Below are 12,312 nucleotides of genomic sequence, written 5' to 3' on the forward strand. Positions count from 1 at the left end.
AAGTAGGTAACCGGACTCTTGCGCTTCACAACCTCAAAGGGGCCGGTCCACTTATCCTGGAGCACACAGGGCTCCACTGGGGCCATGACCCACACCTTCTGTCCAGGCTGAAGCTCAGCCAGAGTGGCATTCTGGTCGTACCACCGCTTCATCTCCTCCTGCTGGCTTCCAGATTCGCCTCAGCGAGTTGTCTGAATCGCCTATTCTGGTTCCTAAAGGCCAGCATGTAGCTATAAACATCCTGGGGAGGTTTCCTGGGAGATTGCTCCCAGCCTTCTTTGACCAGACTTAGAGGTCCTCTTACGGGGTGTCCATAGAGAAGCTCAAAGGGACTGAACCCTAGAGATTTCTGTGGCACCTCACGGTAAGCAAAGAGCAGGCATGGTAAGAGGACGTCCCACTTACGCCTCATAGGTTCCTCAAGACCCATTATCATGCCTTTAAGGGTTCGGTTGAATCTCTCAACCAACCCGTTTCCTTGGGGGTGCTAAGGAGTGGTGAACTTATAGGTTACACCACACTCCTGCCACAAGAACTTCATATACTTGGATATGAAGTTGGTTACCCGGTCAGACACTACCTCACGAGGGAATCCCACTATGGAGAAAATTTCCATCAGTGCTCGTCCCACCACGGGGGCCGTCACTGTCTTCAGAGGTATGGCTTCCGGGTACAATATATATCTAATGTTTTTAAAACATATAATTTAAAATGTATCCACATTACAACTGCATCTGTTCACTTACTTTCATGCTTTGACTGTTTCAATTAACACACTGCACTCTTTTTCACTCAACTCTATGCCACTCCACTGTACGCTATTACACTCTACACCACTCCACTCTACGTTACTCCACTATATGCTTCTACACTCTATGATAACCCACTGTATGACACTACACTCTACTCCATGCCACTCCTCTCTACACCACCTTACTGTACGCAATTGTACTCTACGCCACTCTATTCTGTGGCATTCCAGTTTACACCACTCCATTGTTCGTCCCTCTGCTCTACATTACTCCACAGTAATCTATTTCACTGTACACAACTCCAATCTACAACACTGCACTCTACACTATTGTACTCTATGCTACTCCACTGTACACCACTTCAGTCAGTATACACCACTGCACTGTACTCTATTACACTGTAAGCCTCGCCACTCTACTCCACTCCAATGTACACCACTCCACTCTACAACAATCCAGTGTATGCTATTACACTGTACAACACTACATTCTATGCCACTCCACTCTATACCACTCCAATCTAAGTCACTACACTCTATGCTATTCCACAGTACGACACTGCACTCTATGCTACTCCACTATATGCCACTCCACTTTACATTTCCTCACTACACTGTACGCCATTAAACTCAATATTTTTCTACTCAACGTCACTCTACTGTACGCTACTCCGCTATATGCAACTCCACTCTATGCCACTCCTCTCTACACCACTACACTCTACGCTATTACACTGTGCACCACACCACGCCAAAACTCTCCACTCTATGCCACACCATAGTACGCTATTACACTCCACTCCATGGTATTCCACTATTCAACAGTCCACTCAACACCACTCCACTCTACACCACTCCACTCTACACCACTCCACTCTACACCACTCCAATGTACGCCACTCCAATCTACTTCGCTCCAATCTACGCTAATCCACTATACATTGATACACTGTACCTTACTCCACTCTACGCCACTACGCTGTACGCCACTGTGCTCCATGCTATTCCACTCTACACCACTGCACTCCACTCCACTAAATTCTACCCCGCTCCAGTGTACCATATGCCGCTGAATGCCACTCCTCTGTACACCATTCCACTCTATGCTATTTGACTTAACGACTACACTGTACCTCACTCCACTTTACGCCAGTACACTCTACATCATTCCACTATACGACACTACACTCATCATCACTACACTGCATGCCACATACTTTCATTTGATAAAGATCTGAATAACGTGAAATCACAATTTGCAAACAGGATACAAGCCGTTGTGTCCCGGATGACAGAAAACTGTCTCCAGTTGAATACCAGCAAAACCGAGATTATGCTGTTTGGCAGGGCCCAACAGCTCTGGACCCCTAACTGGTGGCCTTCTGAACAAGGCTCCTCACCAATTCTCAAAATGGCTCGTAAAAACCTGGGTGTTAGCTTTGATCAGTCGTTAACCGTGAAAGTACAGGTTTTGGCTACCAATGCCACCTGTTTTTATGTGATACGACTATTGCAAAGAGTTTTTTCTCTGTTCCCACCTTACATGCAGAAACCTTTGGTTCAAGAGCTGGTTATTAGTCACCTGGATTACAGTAATGCCTACTGGCATCCATTAATGGGACGCTACTAACGAAGCTTCAAGTTGTCCAAAGTACAGCAGCTCGTCTCATTCAGAATCTCCCATCCAGGACGGCCTCCTCTCCTCTTAAGTGCTCACTTCACTGGCTTTCAGTCTGCAAAATAATTATTTTTAAAATATGCTGTTTAACGCACAAATCTCTAAACGGCAAAGGCCCAAGCTATCTTATTTCAAAGCTTTCACCCCACCAGCCAGGCAGACTTTTAAGATCAACAGATAAAGCTTTCCTTACTGTACCACAGATTAGAAAAACTCGCTCAGGGGGCAGATCTTTCTCTCATCTTGTCACTTTGTATTGGAATCAGTTACCTTTACACATGCAAGAATGTACTGATCACCTTAAATGCAGAAAACCTCTGTAGACTAAGTTTATGGTCTAGATGTTTTGTTTATTGCCTTGGACTCTGAGCTTCGACGAGATACCTCTCCCGGGGTGATTTGCACGTGTTATAAGATAAACATAACTCCACTCTATTTCACTATATGCCAGTTAAATGGAAACCACTTGATTGTACTCTATTCCACTGAATGTTGCTCCACTGTACGACACTCCAGTCTATACCACTCCACTGTTTATACACTGTACTCCAATCCACTCTGCACTATTCCACTGCACACAACTTCTCTGTAGGACTCTATAACTATACTATCCCACTTTATAGCACTCCATTCTATTTCGTTCCACTGTACAGCACTCTATTATACGCTTTTCCTTTGTATGCCACTCAACTGTATGCCACTCCACTCGACACTACAACACTCTACTCTATGTCACTCCTTTTTATGCCACTCCACTCTATGTGACTCCAGCGTACGACACTCCACTGTATGCTACTCCACTCTACTCTATTTTACTGTAAGCAGGTCAACTCTCACCACTTTACTATACGCTATTCCACTCTATGCCACTCCAACCTACCCCACTCCAGTTTACACTATTCCACTGTATGCTACTCCAGTGGACACGACTCTACTCTACACCTCACCACTTCCTGCTGTCTCGACAATAGAACACTCCACTGTACACCACTCCAGTCTATCCCTCTCTACTATATGTGACTCCACTCTATGCTATTCCACTATACACAACTCCACTCTATGCTACTCCACTGTATGCCACTGCAATCTACGCTATTTCACTCTTCAGCACTCCATGCCACTCCACTCTACCACACTCCAGTGTATGCTATTCCACTGTCACCACTCCAGTGTATACCACTCCACTCTACGCTATTCAACGATATGCCACTACACTTTACCTGACTCCACTATATGCCAGTCCACTCTCATCACTCCACTGTATGCCATTCCACTCTACGCCACTCCAGTCTGTGTCACCCCACTATGCGTCACTTCGTTCTATGGTATTCCACTGTATGCTAGTGCACTCTACCACATTCCACTCTATGCCATTGCACTACACAACACTCAACTGTATGTAATTCTACTGTATGCAACGCCTCTGTACAACACTCTACTCTATACTATTCCAATTCATACCACTCCACTGTAAGCCCCTCTACAATAGGCTATTCCTGTGTACACCACTCCACTCTATGCCACTTCACTGTAAGTCACTCTACTCTACCACACTCCACTGGACACCATTCCACTGTATGCTATTCCACTCTACGTCACTCCCCTCTATGCCACTTCAGTCTATGACACTCACTGTACTCTACTATACTCTAAGCAAGTCCACTCTATGCTATTCCATTGTACACAACTCCACTCTCGACACTCCACCATCTGCTTTTCCACTCTATGCCACTCAACTCTACCCCACTTCAGTCTACACTGTACCACTGTATACGCCACTCCTCCCTACACCACAGCACTCTATGCAATTACACTGTACTCAACTCCACTTTATAACACTCCACTCTACAACACTCCACTGTATGCTATTACACTGTATGCCAATACAGTCTACCCCAATACACTCTACCCTCCTCTACAACACTCCAGTCTATGCTATTCCACTGCACACACCTACATTGTTCCTCCCTCCACTGTACGCCACTCCACTGCACGCCACTGCTCTGTATGCTATTCCGCTTTACACCACTCCACTCCATCCAGTGTACCGCATTCCACTGTATGCTACTCCATTGTACTCCACTCCACTCTAAGCTATTTGACTTTACACCACTACATGTACTTCACTCCACTCTGTGGCAGTCCCCTCTATACCACTCCACTCTATGCCATTCCACTCTATTGGGCACCTGCATCAAGGTAATCATTTGCGATTCCCAAATAGCGAATTTTAAGGAATCGCTATTTGGAAATCGCAAATGCCTATACTGAAGGATTCGCAGTCAATCTTGTGAATCCTTAACAGTCCCTAATAGCGATTTGCAAATTGCGAATCGCTATTAGGGAATGCATTCCCATACATTTTGATGGGCCTATAGGACTATAGGAATGAATGGTAATGCATTCGCAATTTGCGATTACCAAATTGGTAATCGCAATGTGCGAATGCAAATCCAAGGGTGCCTGGGGGGGCCTGAGGATCCACTGAGGCACCCCCCCAAAAAGGTAAGTGGGCACATTTTTAGCACCCACATGCCCTAGGGGCATGTGAGCGCTACATAGTGCATTCAAAAAATGCCTTTTTTGGCATTTTCCAATGCATGTACAAATTACCATCAACTTGAAGTTGATGGTAATTAGCGTTTCCTGAATACACAGTCGCATTTAGGAAATGCTACATGCATCTCAAAAAGGGAATCGCAATTTGGGATTCCCTAAATGCATTTGCAATTTAGGTAATCACAAACATTGTGATTACCTATTTTGCGAATGCTAAAAGGTACATGCATCAGAAAAGGCATTTTTCCAGTCGCAAACGGGCCGATTCTGCGAATTGGCCCGTTTGCGACAGGTAAAATGCTTGATGCATGTGCTCCTATGCCACTACACTCTACACTACCACACTCTATACTATTCCACTGAACGCCAGTCAACTCTACTACACTCTTTCTACGCAACTGCACTGTACACCATGCTATATATTATGTATATTTATATATATATATATATATATATATATAGTACCATAGTACTGCATGCTATTCTACGGTATGCTGCTCCACAGTACAACACTCCAGTCTACGCCTACTACACTGCACGCCAATCCACTTTGCACTATTTCACTGCACACAACTACACTATAGGATATTCTACTCTGTGCTATTCCATTCTGTACCACTCCACTATATGGCACTCCACTCTACACTATTCCTCTGTATGCAACTCCACTCTCCCCACTCCATTATACGCTATTCCACTCTACACCACACCATTCTACCCCACTCCAGTTTACACTACTCCACTGTATGTCACTCTAGTGAATACGACTCCACTCAACACCACTTCACTTAACGCTATTCTGCTGTTCGCCACCACACTGTACTTCACTCCACTCTATGCCAGTTCACTCTATAAAACTCCACTGTATGCCACTCCACTATATGCCATTCCATTCTATGCTATTCCTCTGTATGCCACTCCACTCTAACACACTCCAGTTCCAGTGTATACCACTGCAGTGTACACCACCATACTCTATGTGAATACACTCTACACTATTCCACTGTACGCTACTCCACTGTACACCACTTCACTCTACACTATTCAACTCCTTGCCACTCCACTCCTTGCCTCTCCACTCTACCCACTCCAGTGTATGCTATTCTGCTGTACGCCACTACACTGTTTGTCTGTCCACTCTACACTGTTCAACTTTATGCCACTACACTGTACCACTCTGTCCCAGTCCATTCTCACGACTCCACTGTATGCCACCCCACTCCATGACACTCCACTCTATGTTATTCCCCTGTACGCCAGTTCACCCTACACCAAGGCACTGTACACCACTCAACTCCATGCCACTCAACTCTACGCCACTCCAATCTATGCAATCCACTGTACTCCAATCCACTCTACAACATGCCACTATATGCCACCGCACTGTACACCACTCAACTGTATGGTATTCCACTGTATGCTGCTCCACTGTACTGCACTCCACATGATCCTATCCATTATACAACACTCCACTCTACACCCCTCCACTGTGAGCTACACTACTACACGCTACCCCACTTTAAACCAATGCATTGTACCTCACTCCACTCTACACCACTGTCCCCACGCTATTCCACTCTGAGCCACTCCACTATACCTCACTCCTTTGCGTCACATTCCACTGTACACCATTCCAATCTACACTATTTAACTTCACACCACTAAACTATACCTCACTTCACTCTACGGCAGTTCACTCTACACCACTCCACTCAATGCCACTCCATTCTATGCCACTCCACTCTATGCCACTCCACTCAATACTATTCCACTGTAAGACAGTCCACTCTACCACACTCCACTCTACGCCACTGCACTGTACACCACTTGACTATAGGCTATTCTACTGTATGCTGCTCAACAGTACAACTCTGCATTCCACACCACTCCACTCTACACTATTCCACTGTATGCAACTCCATGTAGGATACTCTGCTCTATACAATCCCACTCTACTTCATGTCTCTCCACTCTATGCCACTCTAATATACTCTATTCCTTTGCATGCCATTCCACTTTATTCCACTCTACTCTACCACTTCAGTCTATGACACTCCACTGAATGGTACTCCACTCTACGCCAGTCCACTCTACTCTATTCCACTGTACACAACTACACTCTTGCAACTCATCTATGCACCATTGCACTCTACCCCACTCCAGTCTACACTATTCAACTGTATGCCACTCTAGTGAATGTGACTGCACTCTACGCCACTCCACTTAACATAATCTGCTGTGCGCCACTACACTGTACCACATTCCACTCTATGCCAGTCCACTCTAGAACACTCCATTGTATGCCACTCCACTATGACATTCCACTCCATGCTATTCCACTCCACACCACGCCACTCCTCTGTACCCCACTTCATTGTTCGCTATTCCACTGTATTCCAGTCTACTGTGCGCCACTCTAGTCTACGGTATTTGACTTTACACCACAACACTGTACTTCACTTGACTCTATGCCATCCCACTCTCACCATTCCATTATATGGCACTCCGCTCTATGTCACTCCACTGTACGCCACACCACTCCACTCTATGCTATTCCACTGTATGCCAGTCCACTCTACAGCACTGCACTGTACACCTGTCCACTCTCTGTCACTACTTTCTACGACACTCAATGCTATGGTATTCCACTGTACCCCCGTCCATTCTACCACACTCCACTCTATGCCGCTGCACTGCACAAAACTCAACTGTATGCCATTCCACTTTAGGCAACTCCACTGTATGACACTCCACCGTAAGCCACTCTACTATACTCTATTTCTTTGTACGCCACTCCACTCCACTCCACTCTACTCAACTCAATTCTACCACACTCTGCGTCATGCCACTGTATGCCACTCAACTCTACGCCACTCCAGCTTACGACACTCCGCTATACCCTACTCCATCTACGCTAGTCCACTCTTCTCTACTCCACTGTATGCAACTCCACTCTTGCCCCTCCACTGTACGCTATTCCAATCCTCTTGACCCCATTCTAATCTACACTATTCCACTGTATGCAACGGCACTCTATACCACAGCTCTCCACGCCACCACTTGTTAAGCTATTACACTGTACGCCTCTCCTCTCTATGCCACTTCAGTCTACAACACTCCACTGTAAGCTATTACACTGTATGCCACTAGAGTTTACCCCACTACACTCTATCTCGCTTCCCTCTATAACACTCCACTCTGCGGTATTCCACTCTACAATCGGCCCTCTATGCCACTCCACTCTAAGCCACTCAAATCTATGCAAATCATTTCTATTCTATTCAACTGTACACCACTACATTGTACCTCCCTCCACTCTACGCCACTCCACTGTATGCCACTGCCCTCCATGCTATTCTATCCTACACAACTCTACTCAACCCCTCTCCAGTCTACCACATTCCATTGTGCGCCACTTCACAGTATGCCACTCCACTCTATGCTATTCAACTTTTACACCACTACAACGTACCTCACTCCATTCTATGGCAGTCCCCTCTACACCACTCCACTCTGTGCCACTACACTCTACAACACGTCACTCTATGCTATGCCACTGTACGCAAGTTCACTCTACCAAACGCCATCAATTAATCAATCAAACAGCATTTGTAAAACACAGCACTGTCACCCCTTGGGGTAACTGAGTGCTGTATCTCTGTTGAAGAGCAAATTCTTCAGTCTCTTTCTGAAGTCTGGAGCTGTAGGGAAAGGCCGTTCCAGGTCTTTGAAGCAATTTAGGAGAAGTAGCAGCCACTGCTGCAGCTGTGACAGATGTGGGGGGTATGAGTGTGAGTGAAGAGGAGAGCAGTTGTCTTGCCGGTTGGTGGAAGTTCAGTCAATGGTTGTGTTAGGCAGGTCCTAGGTCATGGAGGGCTTTGTAGGGGAGCACGAGGAGCTTGAACTCACACCTTTTCTGGATGGGGAGCCAGTGGAGGTCTCTGAGGTGGGGGGTGATGTGGGTTTGCTTGGGGTGGTCCAGGATGAGTCTGGCTGCAGCATTCTATATATTCTGGAGTTTTCTGAGGAGTTGGGTGGAGATGCCGGTGTAGAGGGTGTTGCCATAGTCAAGGCAGCTGGTGACTAGGGCATGAGTGACTGTCTTTCTGGTGTTGGTTGAAATCCATCTGAAGAAACTGCAGAGCATGTGAAGTGTGTGGAAGCAGGAGGAGGTGACTGTGTTAACTTGTCATTTCATGGTCAGTTGGTTGCCAAGGGTGATGCAGAGGTTGCAATCGTGGTCGGTTGGTTTGGATCCTAGTTCTGTGGGTCACCAGATGTGGTCCATTGCAGAGGTGTTCTTCACGAAGATCAGTACTTCAGTTTTGTTGGAGTTGAGTTGGAGTCAGCTGTCTCCCATCCTTTTGGCTACGTAAGTCATGGCATTGCAAAAGTTGGTTTTTGGCGTTGAGCGTAGTCTACACCACTGCACTGTACACCACTCTATGTACCTTATTGTATGCTGCTCGACAGCACAACACTCACATTTTTTTAAATGTCTGGCCTCGGTCTCCATCATATTCAAATGTTGTGGGTGCACTGGTGGGCAGTGGAGACCCCACAAAATAAAAAAATACAAAAATAGAAGCAGGAGCAGTTCATTTAATATTTACTGTTCTGGTATGGAGGGCTTAATATGCATATTTTTGCAATCCTGGTGGTGCTAATAGAATAGTCAGGGGCACCACCAAGTATTTTTTTTATTTCTTGGAAAGCTGCTTGGAGCACAGCAGCCCCCCAGTACAGTTAAAAAAAGACCCTATAAGTCTCCCAGGTTATTAAATCCATGACCCAAGGAGGGCTTACCAGATTTTATCTTAAACACTGTAAGCTGGAGCTTTTTGCTTTTTAGCTAGAGTGTGGGGACACCTTGTGGTTGTTTTTATGGCTGCATTTTGTACCTGAATATGTTCAAAGAAAGACATGTTGATGTTTCCTTTTTTATTTTAAAACAATTATGACGTTGATATTTATTAAATATTGCAATGTATGAAATTATGAAACATAGATTTCATTAAAACTATTGGTGATTTCTTGATACTTTGTATGTGTTGATTTGCTGACCCCTTGACAAAGCCAGTAAGCCTACTTTTTACATTTTGGTGTAGGTCTGCCTTACTTAAAATTACAGCCTTTATATTTAGCCCGGCTCCCCACTGGGGTTTGGGCATTGGGCTTTGCCCTTGGGGGCTAGGCAACAGCATCAATCAATAAGGTCTTGTAACATGTGACTTGTCACCCGGGGGGGTTTCCAGGCCCTGAGGTTCTGTGAGCCTCTGTCGGGTGGCTGTTGTGGTCGAAGAGCCAGTCCTTGAGCTTCTTCCTGAAGTCCTCCAGTGAAGGTGAGGTGCATAGGTGGAGGTCGTTCCATGACTTGACGGCGTGATAGGAGAAGGAACAACCACTGCAGGTGCTTCAATGGATGCAAGAGATGTGGGCCATGGCAAGGGTGGAGGAGCAGAGTCCCTGGTCCACTGGTGGTTGTTGATGTAGGCAGGTCTGGAATTCTGGAGGGCCTTGTAGGCATGAGTGATAAGTTTGGAGCAGAGTCCCTGGTCCACTGGTGGTTGTTGATGTAGGCAGGTCTGGAATTCTGGAGGGCCTTGTAGGCATGAGTGAGAAGTTTGAAGAGGCTTCTTTCCAGGACAGGGCACCATTAGAGGGCTCTGAGGTGAAGGGAGGTACCATTCTTCTGGGGAGGTTGAGGATGAGTCTAGCTGCTGAGTTCTGAATGGTCTGGAGGCAGCTCAGGAGCTGTTTGGTAGTTCCAACATAGAGTGTGTTGCCGTAGTCGAGTCGGCTGGAGACGAGGGCCTGGTTGACTGTCTTCCTGATCAAGAGGGGGATCCATCAGAAGATCTTGCAGAGCATGCGGAGGGTGTGGCAGCAGGCAGAGGAGATGGCATTGATCTGCCGCTTCATGGTCTGTTGGCTGTTCAGGACGATTTTGAGGTTGCGTGCATGGCTTGGGGGTGAGAGAGGTGCTAAGTGCGGTCAGCCAGCAAGTGTCATCCCAAGGGGAGGGCTTGTTTACGAAGATGATGACCTCTGTTTTATCCAAGTTAAGTTTTAAGCAGTTGGTCTTCATCCAGTTGGAGATGTCGATCAGGGTGTTACGGAAGTTGGTCTTGGTGGTATCAGCATCTTCTGAGTGTCGTCAGCGTACAAGATGATGTTGAGTCCATGCATGTGGGTGATGTCTGCGAGAGGTGTCATGTAGGTATTGAATGGGGTGGGGCTGAGGGAGGAGCCCTGGGGGATGCCTCAGACAATGTCTTTGAGTGCGGAGGAAAACTGAGGTAGATGGATCCTCTCTGTTTGGCCGGAGAGGAAGGAGGAGATCCAGTTGAGTGCATTGCCTTGGATGACATGGGGTTGGCTGCAGACCTGGCCACCTGCCAGACCCTGCAGCCAAATCCACGCTGCAGTCCTCCAAAGGCCATGCACGACGTTTGGTTGGCAGAATGTATAGTAATAAAATAATACTTTATTTTAAAAAACCCTAGAAATTCACTGACAAAAAAACAAAGGTTAGAGGGATGTTATAGTCAGGTGAAAATGTCATTTTAAACATACAGTTTTAAAATAACAAAGTCACTGAAGTTACTTGAGGTATCAAGTAACTGTAACTCGTGCCCTAAAGTAACTATAGCTTGCACCCTTGCCAAGCACTGCTAATTACCGCACATATTACATCACTCATGACATGTTCTATGGCATCATTGATAATCACTGCAGGATCTGAAATGACATCATTGATGACAACACTGTGTATGACGGGGGATGATCATTTTGAACTGTAGGTAACCCATAAAATTCTGACTAGACTTGAGGGCATACAAGGAAGGGGATAGTTAAGGTTTGTGCCACAAACCATAGCTAGCAAATTTTAGTGGTTTAACAAATTTGAGCAGAATCATAACTCAGTATATATGTGTTTTTGTGTAGATTTCAACATGTTAATTTATTTTGTTTTGACTGAGTTTCTCAGTAAGTGTCAGTGTTTGTGATCTTGGATCTTTGTTGGACATTCACTGCATCACCAACCTTTACTCTCCATTGTAGTCTTCAATTCTCTGTGATTACTCCTGAGTGTGTACTAGAGTGATTGACGCTGTTTGTATTCTTGGTTTTTCATTGGACAACCAATGGCTGACAGTGCCACTACAGAGCAATAACGTTCAAGACAGTACTACTAAGTGTGTATCTGATTAAGCACAAGTGCTTATTTTCTTGAACATGTGTTGCACACACACTATTCTCACTGCTCCTTTTGGTGCTGCTGCAGCACTACCCCAATTCTATGATTGTGGCCCGCATTCTG

Source organism: Triturus cristatus, chromosome 6 (assembly GCF_964204655.1).
Source record: "Triturus cristatus chromosome 6, aTriCri1.1, whole genome shotgun sequence".
Classification (NCBI taxonomy): Eukaryota; Metazoa; Chordata; class Amphibia; order Caudata; family Salamandridae; genus Triturus; species Triturus cristatus.